The following is an 11664-nucleotide window of genomic DNA, read 5'->3' on the forward strand; positions in this document are numbered from 1 at the left end:
TGAATATATAAGCCTTATCATAAGCCTACTCTATTGAAAGAGGGGTTGGTAAGAATACAACCCCCTGAACATAAAAATCCTGCTTTTAGTTACCTCAGAGCAGGAAGGAAGGGTAATTAGTGACTATGGTTTCATGAAATTATTGATCTAATATTTGCCATTTATATTCAAAACTGGATTGTATAATACTTGATAGTTGTTACATCAATCATGATTCTCAGTTCCCCGTGGCTGGAAGTTAGTAGTATTCATTGATTTTTTTGTTTTGTTTTTTAATAGAGGAAGAAACACATTGAACAAGCAAATGACTTAGAGTCGATGGTCACATTAGAATAAGTTCCTCATTCCTAGTTTAGGAGTCATGCAGCTCAATATCTTTACTTAGAATCAGTTTAAAAATTAAATTACATATTCACTTTCTCACATTCAATTTTTTCCTCCTTTTAGGAAGATATAAGAGAATATTGGCACTTTTCTTTCACCTTGATCCTCTTGATACTGAAGCTATTGTGTGTTTATGATATGTTCTGTTAGATTGGGACTTTGAACTGATAAAAGAGGAAAGCTCTAACAAGCATCAGGGCTGACTTGGTATGTTGACTCAGTTCCCACATAATGATGGTATCTATATGCATGCACATTATAATGTTCTGACACACAGAAGGAAAATGTGTTACCCTGTCTCAATTTCCTGTTTTAATGCAAGTCCATACAACATCCCAATCTTCCTCAGGCTCTCCAAGCAACCTTGGATTTATTGTGTCATAAGGGACAATTCACAGATTGCCTCACCTCAGCCTGAACTTACTAGAGAGTCTTCTTTTGCTCTCAGTTCCATTGAGAGATAGCAGCATTGTGATCATTGGACAGTGTGATTGAAACAAGGCACTCAAAACTGTGCCTTATTGTCATTATCATCCAGAGATGCCCACCAAGCCTTGTTCTTGCTGGAAAGGCACGAAAGGAATAGCAACATGTCCTTCATTTTGAGGGACATATTTTTACATGCCTCAGAATAACAGGCCCCCAGAAACATCCATGAGGTATCAGGCTCCTATATTTCATGGCATTTATATCCCCCAGCATTCATTTATGTGACCAAGGACATAGTGTACTTGCAAATTCCTGCTCTAGAGGTCATTTCAGCATGATGTTATTTTGCACAATGAGCTAGTCTGATATCAAATGGAATAGGAAGATGGTCTAGGATAATTGACCTCTGCTTAAAAAATGAGTTGACCTGTGAGGCTCACAGTATCCTTCCCATAAATTCCCTTTTGCTTTAGCTAGCCTGGGTCAGATTCTGTTATTTACAAAAACTCTAGGTGATTCTGAACTGGAAACCTTAGGTATTCTAAAACTTGTACCAGGAAGGTGGTTACAGGCAACAGATCTTTCAGAAAACTGGGTTATTTGGCACTGTTTACTTGGCTATACTGAGGCAAGAGGTGGTGAAACCCTCATTCATATTCCAAGATGGGAAACTAGCATCAGACAACTGAGAATTACATTACTGCCTCTAATTATTAGGACCTAGAAAATTCTGAGGTTCTAGAAAGATGTATGGCCAGGATCAGCAAACTATACTCTACCTATCCTGTTGCCTGTTTTTGTAAATAGAGCTTTTTGGGGGGACACAGCCATGCTCATTCTTTTAGCATTGTCTATGACCACTTTCATGCTACAACAGCAGAGTTGAGTAGTTGTACCAGAAACCTTACGACCTGCAAAGCCTCAAATGTTTATTATCTGGCCATTTACAGAAAAAGTTTGCTAACCCTTGCTTTAGGTAACTGCATAATTTTTGCCATCGAATAATATAAGGGTGAGGAATTTAAGAATTGTGAGATAGCATTAGATAAATTAACCAGTAAGAATAAGTGAATGTTACCTCTGAGGATAACCTGCTACAGGGATATTTTATGATAATTCTGAAAAAAAAATATATCCTTGATAGTTATAGGACTGAGATAGCCAAAAGTGAAACTCATGATTTGATCCAGGGTTGCTAAACTAATAATTTATTAATTAAAGTATCTTAAATACGTTGTAATGAGATAGGAGATGACCATGAAAATAATTTATAACAAAGACATACAGTCTATCTTTGTGTAAATTTCTTACAAGAATCATTAAACTTAGGATAAAAAAACAAAACAGACAACTGTTCAAGTGTGCTTGAACTTGTTTAAAAAACAATCATTAAACTTAGGATGAAAAAAACAAAACAGACAACTGTTCAAGTGTGCTGATCTTTCCAGTGACAACAAATCACTGTTAGTAGATATCTTTGAAAAAAAGAAAAAGGAAGTACACATTTACTATATTGCTTCAATATTTTTAACCATAGTGAGAAAGAAACTACTTTTCAAAAGAAACTTACATTGCCAAAAGCATGTTTTGAAAACAGTCATTTGGAATCTTGTTGATCATTATGTGACTTTAAAGTTCAAAATGATAAAACACGTCACTTGTAAAAACATATTTCTAAACTTAAAAACAATCTTTATACCTGTTTAAAATTTTTCCAAGTAAAAAAGTTTTGGTGTTTTCTTATTTGCTAAAAATATGGAAATGAAATACTTCTCAGTTTGCAAGAAAATTACTAGCAAAATTTTAACAAATTTATAACAGGTGAATACAATTGAAAAACATAAGTATTGTGCTTAAATAAGCAAACCCTTGTATATTTCTCCCAGGTGGGTGTACCTTCATGTTTTTTGTAAAGTGTCCTTTTCAGTAATGGCCACTAAAATATAGTATAGATAAAATTCACCTTTTAGAAAAACCTTTGGATCCCATGTCAAAAAGTGTTAAGCCAAATTTTCAAAAATTATGGAGCATATTCAATCACATTGTGTGCATTAAAAACTATTTTCTTAATATTTTAGGGCAAGCAAACAATTGTCTTGTTTGTTTTACTATTACTTTATTGGCCATTTTACAGAAACTTATTTTGGTATCATTGATGTTCTTTATGGTTTTCAGTTTTCTATTTCTTTGATCTGTGATCATTAAATATGATGCTAGATGCCATTTATTAAATTGAGGAAGTTCTTTTCTATTCCATCTTCCTGAGAAGTGTTCCTCATAAATTTTGTCAAATGCTTTTAGTGTTTGTATTAAATAAACTCATATTTTGTCTCCTATTTAGTCTGTTGATACAGTGAATTACACTGATTTTTATTTTTATTTTTATTATACTTTAAATTCTGGGATACATGTGCAGAATGTTCAGGTTTGTTACATAGGTATACATGTGCTGTGGTGGTTTGCTACACCCATCAACCCGTTGTCTACATTAGGTATTTCTCTTAATGCTATCCCTCCCCTTCCCCTCCACTGCCCCCCACAGGCCCTAGTGTGTGATGTTCCCCTCCCTGTGTCCATATGTTCTCATTGTTCAACTCCCACTTATGAGTGAGAACATGCGGTGTTTGGTTTTCTGTTCCTGGAATTACACTGATTTTTAAATGTTGAAACAGGCTTGCATTCCTGGGATAAACCCCAGTTGATCATGATATATTATCCCTTTTTAAATATTGCTTAATTCCATTTGTTGATAATCTGTTAAGGGTTTTTGTGCCTATAAAATATTGGTCTAAGAGGATAGATCTCCTCTTCCAGTTCTACCAGCAGAAGGACTTTTCTGATGCTGATTTCATAGATTTCCAAGTAATTCCAATTCCTCTGTGCCCTGATTCTAAACATTGTTATTTCATGTTGAGCTCCTTTATAGTGACCACTGTTAAGATCATCATCTCCCCCAATGCTAAGATCTGCTTTCTGAACCAGAACTTTCCCACAGTGCCTGAAGCTGCACATGCCACCAGTTCCTGTTCATTCCCAGCGGTGAATTGATTTTCAGTTATTTCCCAGATGCTCATAGTGTTCTCTATCCTACTGTAGTTAGCACTCTCTCAATGTGGAATTCAGTAATTCTTTGATGGTCTCGGAATTCTTCAAGGGGCAATAAAGGTAACTCAAGCACCCATTAGGTCTGGCATCCCTCTGAGTGAAGCACTTTGCTCTTCCTAAGGCCTTCTGCTTTGCTGCGCTCTACATTTCCCTGTTTCCTTTTGCTCCATCAGTGATTCTCGTCTATATACATGGTTTTGTTTTCTCCATTGGCTCTTTCTGGTCATTGTAGAAGTATGTTCAGATATCTCTCAAATTAAAATAAAAACTACCTTCATTAAAACAATCAATTTAAATAAATAAATACCCTGAGTGTTACTAATTCGTGTCTTTCCTCTTCACAGCCAAGCTTCTGAAAAGAGTAACCTATACTCATTGTCTACATTTTTTCCTTTCTCTTTCACTTATCAAGTAATGTGAGCTCATTTCCACCCCCAATATTTTAATGACTAAAGTTGCCAAGGACTTAGTAACTACTAAACACCCGAAAACATTGAAAGCTTTAGTTGTGTGACATTTTTGTCCCATAACTAAATGTGAATTGGACATTTTCTTCTCTGCAAGCTCTCTACCATCAATCAATATGGTGTCTATCTGTCCTATGTCGGGTGTCTCTATCCCGCTTATATGATCACTCATTTGCCTTTCTCTATGGCTCTGCATCTTAAATATTAATTCCACCAAGAGTTCTATCATTTTGCCTCATTTATTTGGCCTTGAATACAGCAGGGGTCCCCAGAAAATTTAGCGAATAGGTGAATTTTGATTTTCTTTCTTTTTATTTATTTATTTATTTATTTATTTATTTATTTATTTATTTATTTTTGAGATGGAGTCTGGCTCTGTTGTCCAGGCTGGAGTGCAGTGAGGCAATCTTGGCTCACTGCCAGCTCCACCTCCCAGGTTCACGCCATTCTCCTGCCTCAGCCTCCTGAGTAGCTGGGACTACAGGCACCCGCCACCACGCCCAGCTAATTTTTTGTATTTTTAGTGGAGACAGGGTTTCTCTGTGTTAGCCAGGATGGTCTCGATCTCCTGACTCATGATCAGCCCACCTCGGCCTCCAAAAGTGCTGGGATTACAGGCATGAGCCACTGCGCCCAGCCAGGTGAATTTTAATTTTCTAATCCGATTCATCAGAATAATATAAGGTAGCATTACCGAGCGCTTACTACATGCCTAACACCATGTTAAATGCTTTAGATACACTTCCATTTAATTCTTTAGTGGTTTGTAAGAGATATTATTAACAGCACGTTTCAGATTTAGGAAACTTATACAAGGTCAATGAGAGAGCCAACTCCAATCTGAGTCTTTTGACAGCAGAGCCTATGTCCTTAACAGTGACACTATTAATGTCGATAGCTTTTATTGCCCTCTTTGTGATTCCCAAATATTTATCCAAACCTCTCATCTGAGGCCTGGAACTATAGCTACAACTGGTAATTTCCTCAGAGTCATTGTGTACACATCTGTACTCATGATCTTTGTTCCAAATCTTTTCTGTTTCCTATCTTAGTGATTAATACCACCACACTCTCTTTTCCAATTAGAAACCTCAAAACCCATCTTGTTCTCCTACTGCTCACATTGTTCCTGCCTTCTAATCTTCAGTCGCCACCTCCCATCAATTTTACCTCCTATTGGCCCTCCACAACCACTTCCTTTTCATCTCTTCTGCCTGTGCCCTAAATCAAGCATCCTTCACCACCTCACTTCTCTCCCTGGTTTTATTCTCACAATTCATCCAGCACATCATTGCCAGCATGCAAGTGAGAATCTGATCATGTTACTCTCTCTCCTAAAAATTATTCAGAGGATCCTCATTGTTTGTAATATAAGATTTGAGTTCCTTACCATGACAGGTAAGGCCCTTTAATGTCTCTTCCTTCCAAGAGCTTAAGCCTCATCCTCTGGTAGCTGCTCCTCCCACCGCCAACCCCTCACTCAAACTTTATACTCTGTCAGTACTTGTAGTTCCCTGAACAGGCCGCACTTTTCTCACACTTTATTCCCTCTCCTTGGAATGTCTTCTCTCCTGTTTCCCCAAGTTTGTCTGTCAGGCAAGCTTTCCTTCAGTTAATTAGTTTGTTGTTGTTTTTTGAGACAGAGGTTTACTCCAATGCCCAGGCTGGAATGCAATGGCGAGATCATGGCTCATGCAGCCTTGACCTCTTTGGGCTCAGGTGATGTTCCCACCTCAGCCTCCTGAGTAGCTGGGACTACAGGTGTGCATCACCATGCCTAGCTAATTATTTGTAGAGACAGGATCTCACTGTGTTGCCCAGGCTAGACTTGCACCCCCAGGCTCAAGCAATCCTCACACCTGAGCCTCCTAGTGCTGCGATTATATGGGTGAGCCATCGTGCCTGGCCTCCTTCAATGTTTATGTCAGGTGTTTACCATCTTGAGACGCCTTCTCTGAATTTCCTGGGTGAGTTATCCCTTGTTCCTCCGTGCCCACGTTGCAACTTGCATCTAATCCCCTCACAGCTTAAAATGAATTGAACTTATTTGTACTTATCTGTCCCCTCATTTGACTCTAAGGAGATGGATCCTGACATTTACAAGTATATGTCCCCGTATATGTGTGTTTTTCATGAAGATGATCCTCCACTGCCTAGCACAGAGTCTGGGGGTCTCAATAAGAATTTGTTGGCCGGGCGCGGTGGCTCAAGCCTGTAATCCCAGCACTTTGGGAGGCCGAGAGGGGCGGATCACGAGGTCAGGAGATCGAGACCATCCTAGCACGGTGAAAACCCGTCTCTACTAAAATACAAAAAAAAATTAGCTGGGCGTGGTGGTGGGCGCCTGTAGTCCCAGCTACTTGGGAGGCTGAGGCAGGAGAATGGCGTGAACCCGGGAGGCAGAGCTTGCAGTGAGCTGAGATCCGGCCACTGCACTCCAGCCTGGGTGACAGAGCGAGACCCTGTCTCAAAAAAAAAAAAAGAATTTGTTGACTAATGATTAAAGCATACAGTAGGGAGAAGGGAGGAAAGAAAGGAATGGAGTGAGTGACAAAGGCAAGATGGTTCGGAGTTTTAAGAAACTTTCCTTGTAGCTCTCTATCTCTTTTTCTGCTAAATAATCTTGGATCTCCCAATGCTAAATATTTTATTTTAATCATGGCTGAGACCTCTGTTCTCACCTGTTTGGATATAAATGCCAAAGTCATCCTTTGTAGCCAGGTAAGTGCCTTGAAAATCTCCCACCTTCATTGGAAGATCTTTTGCCAGCTACCAGCTTCCACTCCAGTTTTAGTTCCTTTTTATGGACACCCTTGATCCATAACAATCTGATAAGCAAAGACAACAAAATTTTCTTTTGAAAGTGATAATGATGCTTAATGATAGAAATATATTCAACCAAAGTGTCAGATTGCACAGCAATAACATATTATAATTAAATAGTCTGTCTAAAGATATTTCTATTACAAAAAAATGCAACATTAAGTACTTAAGAGTAACTTATTTTGGACATTTTATTCATTCAAAATATGTATTAATTTTTAATTTAAAAATGTCAGTTTATCAAAGAAAAATATATTTCTGGAAGTTTTTGCATTTTAACTCTTTTGAGTTAACAAAGCTGTCAGCGATAAATAACAAAAATAAATTGCCACTCTGAGAGTGAAGAAAGATGATAAGATGATAACGGAGAGATGGTTTTTCTGTATAGAAAAATCTTATTTTCTAAGCAAGTTTCTAAGAAGGGTTAGGGAAGAGTTTTCATGTCAGTGTAGGTAAGAAGAAAAATAGTATACAATTAAGTATACATTAGAGATTTTTGCAAGTAAAGAGTTTAAAATGTAACCTTTAATTAGGTAGAGAAATCCTCACTCTTTAGAATATTAGGTATCTCTTACCTCTATGGGAAATGTGATATGAAAGGGACTTCAAGGTCTTTACTCTAATAATCTGACCTTAATTCCCTTCTTAGTTTTCATAAACTTTTCAGAAGTAAAATCTGCTAATGAATAGTTTGTATTTTCAAAATTAATCCAGTAGAAGGCAAATATTTATGTAATAAAAGAAAAAATAACTTTTAAATATTGACTTTATCAGAAATTAACACTTAAAGGAGTATCTGCTTTTGTAGTCTGCCTTTCTGTCGTCAGCATTTCAACTAATCTACTACCAACAGAGTGCATCTCTTTATCTTAGTCTTCATATTATTAAACCAAGGCTATGACTGAAACTACTTTATACCCCAAAATAGCAAACAATATACTCTTCCTGCTTCCTTAGTAAGAGAAATCATTGCCCCAAGGACATTTATTCCCTGGATATGTTTATTCTCTGGATGTGTTCTATCACTCTCTCGTGTGAGATTAGGTTTCATTTATTATTGTTTTACTCTTCCTTAAGCTATTTGAATTTCCTCTCCAAAATATGCTTTAGAAAGCCTAACTTCATATCTTTCTCTCATTTTTCTCTTGCTGTCGTTCCATTATATTACTTGTTCTTTCTTCAAAAACTATTCTTGATTTCCCACTTTCCAACTCCTATTCCTATAATTCCTAATAGAAAAGGCCTACTACACTTGGATTTCTAACAATGTACATTCTGTTCTGAGGGACATTATGCTGGTATCTTACCTATTATGAAAGGTTCCTAATTGTAATTGCTACAGAATTCTTTGAATTACCAAAAGCCTTTTTCTTTTTCTCATTAATAATACTTGTCTTTTGTTCTCTTGATTTTCAAAGCATATGAATCCATTAGCAATATATAGCACCACGATTCTAAAGCCACCTCAGATAGCTAATTGTTTGCTATTCAGCTACTTTCAAAACGCAGTAAGAGATGTGGGGTTTATGAAAGTTTTCAGTCTAAATTTTCTTCATTGAAACCCCTAGGTAACCTAAGCTTATTATTATTATTATTTTTCGTTAAATTAGATCCCTGAAAGGCTGCAAGGTTGTGCCATATTAACTTAAATTTTATAGAACCAGCTGTACTACAGTATATCTTTAAAACTGTTGACTTTAATGGAAGATTGTTATAAGAGAAAACATTAAAAATTTCCTTTTACATTGATGGTTTTATTTGATTATAAAACTATTGCTGAGGATATTCTTAAGTAATAAAGGTTAACAGTCTTCATATAAGTACTAAATGAGAAATTTGTTTTGGAATTTGGCTGCGGAGAATAAATAGGTTTTCCAGAAATATTGGCATGATTTTTCTTTTCTGATGATAGTTATAAAATAACACATTTCTCCCCCATTTCCTGCCCCAACCCTGACTGCTAGGTTACTCAAAGCAAAATGTGATATACAATCACATTAACTATGTCAATGCTCTCAAAATTGTGGACCCTTGCATGATACCTTCATGATATTTGCCATATCCTTATATTTCCGTAAGAATAATTTATATTCTAATTTTAATCAAATCATGTTTTCACTTTAGCAAATGTCTTTTATAAGAACGTTTGGGTATGATGTGCTAGCTATGTATTTAATTCACATTGAAATAGTATTAAACTATCAAAATAAAAAATTGTTTATATATGTTTAAAATCTTCTTACTACAGGTAGTACACATATATTAGAAAACATTAAATTATGTTAACTTTTAGGATTGGCTTATTTTGCCCTCATATATTTGGTTCTGATTTTTCTATTTAATAACTTTATTGTATATGCCCCTCATTGCCTCAAAATGTCTTTGCTAAAAGAAACTTTTGGCTGCAGGTGGCAACAATTTAAGTGCACTAGCTTATGGGTTTTTTTGTGTGTGTGAATTGGATCTATCTGTTCTAACAGTGGAAAAGTCCAAGATAGACCTCTTCAGGCTTAGCTGGATCCAGGGCTCAATGACATCAGTAAGTCTCAGTCTTTTATTGTTCATCTTTCAGCTTTATCCTATGAAGTCACTATTTTGGACAGACTCTTTCCATGCGCTGGCTCCCTGCAGCTCCAGGACATATCACCAACAAGCTTAGCAATACTTTCAAAAACAAACAAGCAAAACAAGACAAAACAAATAAACAAAAAAACTCTTATTTTCTACAAAGAGCAAAGTCTTAGGTCTGGCTCTCATTGTCCTGACCAGAGTCCTGTCCCCATTACTGAAACAATCACCGTGGCATGACATTGCAGTTAGGCTGATACAGCTTGAATCATGTACCTATAAGAGATGGGTCAGTTCCACCCACATACATATATTAATAGTAGAGTGGATAGTCCTTTAAAGGAAAAGAGAGGTTTGGTTACCAGTGGTAGGGAAAATGAATGCCAGATAATAAAAAACATCAGGTATGCATCACAAAGTATTGTTGCCAGATTTAGAGGGGAAATAAAAAGCAGGACAACTGAGGACATTTACAATTCAAATAAACAATGAATAACTTTTAGTATAAATATGTCCCATGCAACCTTTGAGACTACTTATACTAAAAAATTATTTATTATTTATCTGAAATTCAAATCTAAGTGAGTATTCTGTATTTTATCTGGCAAACCTATCACAAAGGTATGTAAATAAATTTAATTTTTAAAAAATGTAAGATTAAGGTTAACTTTAAAAGAATAGGAAAATGAGTAATCTCATATTAGGCAGCCACTTCATCCATCCAGAATCATAGGTGCTATAAACATAACCACCGTACTACATAACTGCAGTAAAAATAAATAACATTTACAATCAAATTTCCATTATTAAAATAAAAACCAACAATTTGATCTCAATCATTTAAGCAACCTGTCCTCACTTTATTTACGTAGGTTTGGTTGACATAATTGAAGTATCTATATTTTGTGCTTCCTGGTTTATCTGGTAAAGACCTATCTCATTAGGATATTTCCACTTGTTTAGCCCTCCTGAAAAGTGCAACTATAGGGCATTTTGATTACATTTATTGGGCAATGGCTACTACAATATTGTCTTGATTCCTCCTCAGACTCAGAGTCTCTGGATGTTTTTTGCTTATGACATCTGATAGACTTGTATAAAGTAGGCCGATTCTCAGTCAGTGTACACTGTACATCTGCACCACCCCTATGGCAGCACTTCAGCTGCCATTTGAAGAGGTACATCTCCTGTTGCATGTAATCTTGGTAGTATTGTCAGTCCAGCGTCCTGCCATCTTTGATCAGGTGAACATGTGATACAACTCAGGCCAAGCAAACAATTTCTCCCTGAATTTTGAGTTTCAACAGGAATTACTTTGGAGCCAAAAAAGGAGCTGATTCATTCGGATGAGCTAGCTGAGGAGATTGTCCATTGGTTCCTTTTTTTGCTATGATTCCGGGCAAACGACGTTGCCCCTGTTTCTGTCCTAAGATTTGTATGAGCCTTTTAACAATTTCCTTTTTGTACGCCAGAGTCTGTTTCTGTTTTCAGAGGCCCATGAGCATTTCTAAGTAAAGGTAACATTATTTTGATATTTTAAATTGTGTTTCTCATGTCAGCTTATAAATTCAACATAAGAATCTACCAGTACTGAAGTAGAATTTTTATGATATCGTCACAGGGAGAGAAACACAAGTGAGTTCATTACCTATGTAGGTTTAGTCTTCTTTTTTTTCCTAAGTAGAATTATGGGTTCGAGCAAGAGGATCTGTCTTAATTAACCTTTCTAATTGTGTCAAGTACATGTTCAAGACACAACGTAAGGCTCTTGGGAAGGTGTAAAGATTAAAAGCACAGTTTTGGATTTCAATGAGTTAATAAAGAAGGTTGAGTTTCATAGGAAGCCAACTTTGGGATGGAGTTTAGCAGTTAGGCTGTGTATAGGAGT

Source organism: Macaca mulatta, chromosome 3, assembly GCF_049350105.2.
Source record: "Macaca mulatta isolate MMU2019108-1 chromosome 3, T2T-MMU8v2.0, whole genome shotgun sequence".
Taxonomy (NCBI): domain Eukaryota; kingdom Metazoa; phylum Chordata; class Mammalia; order Primates; family Cercopithecidae; genus Macaca; species Macaca mulatta.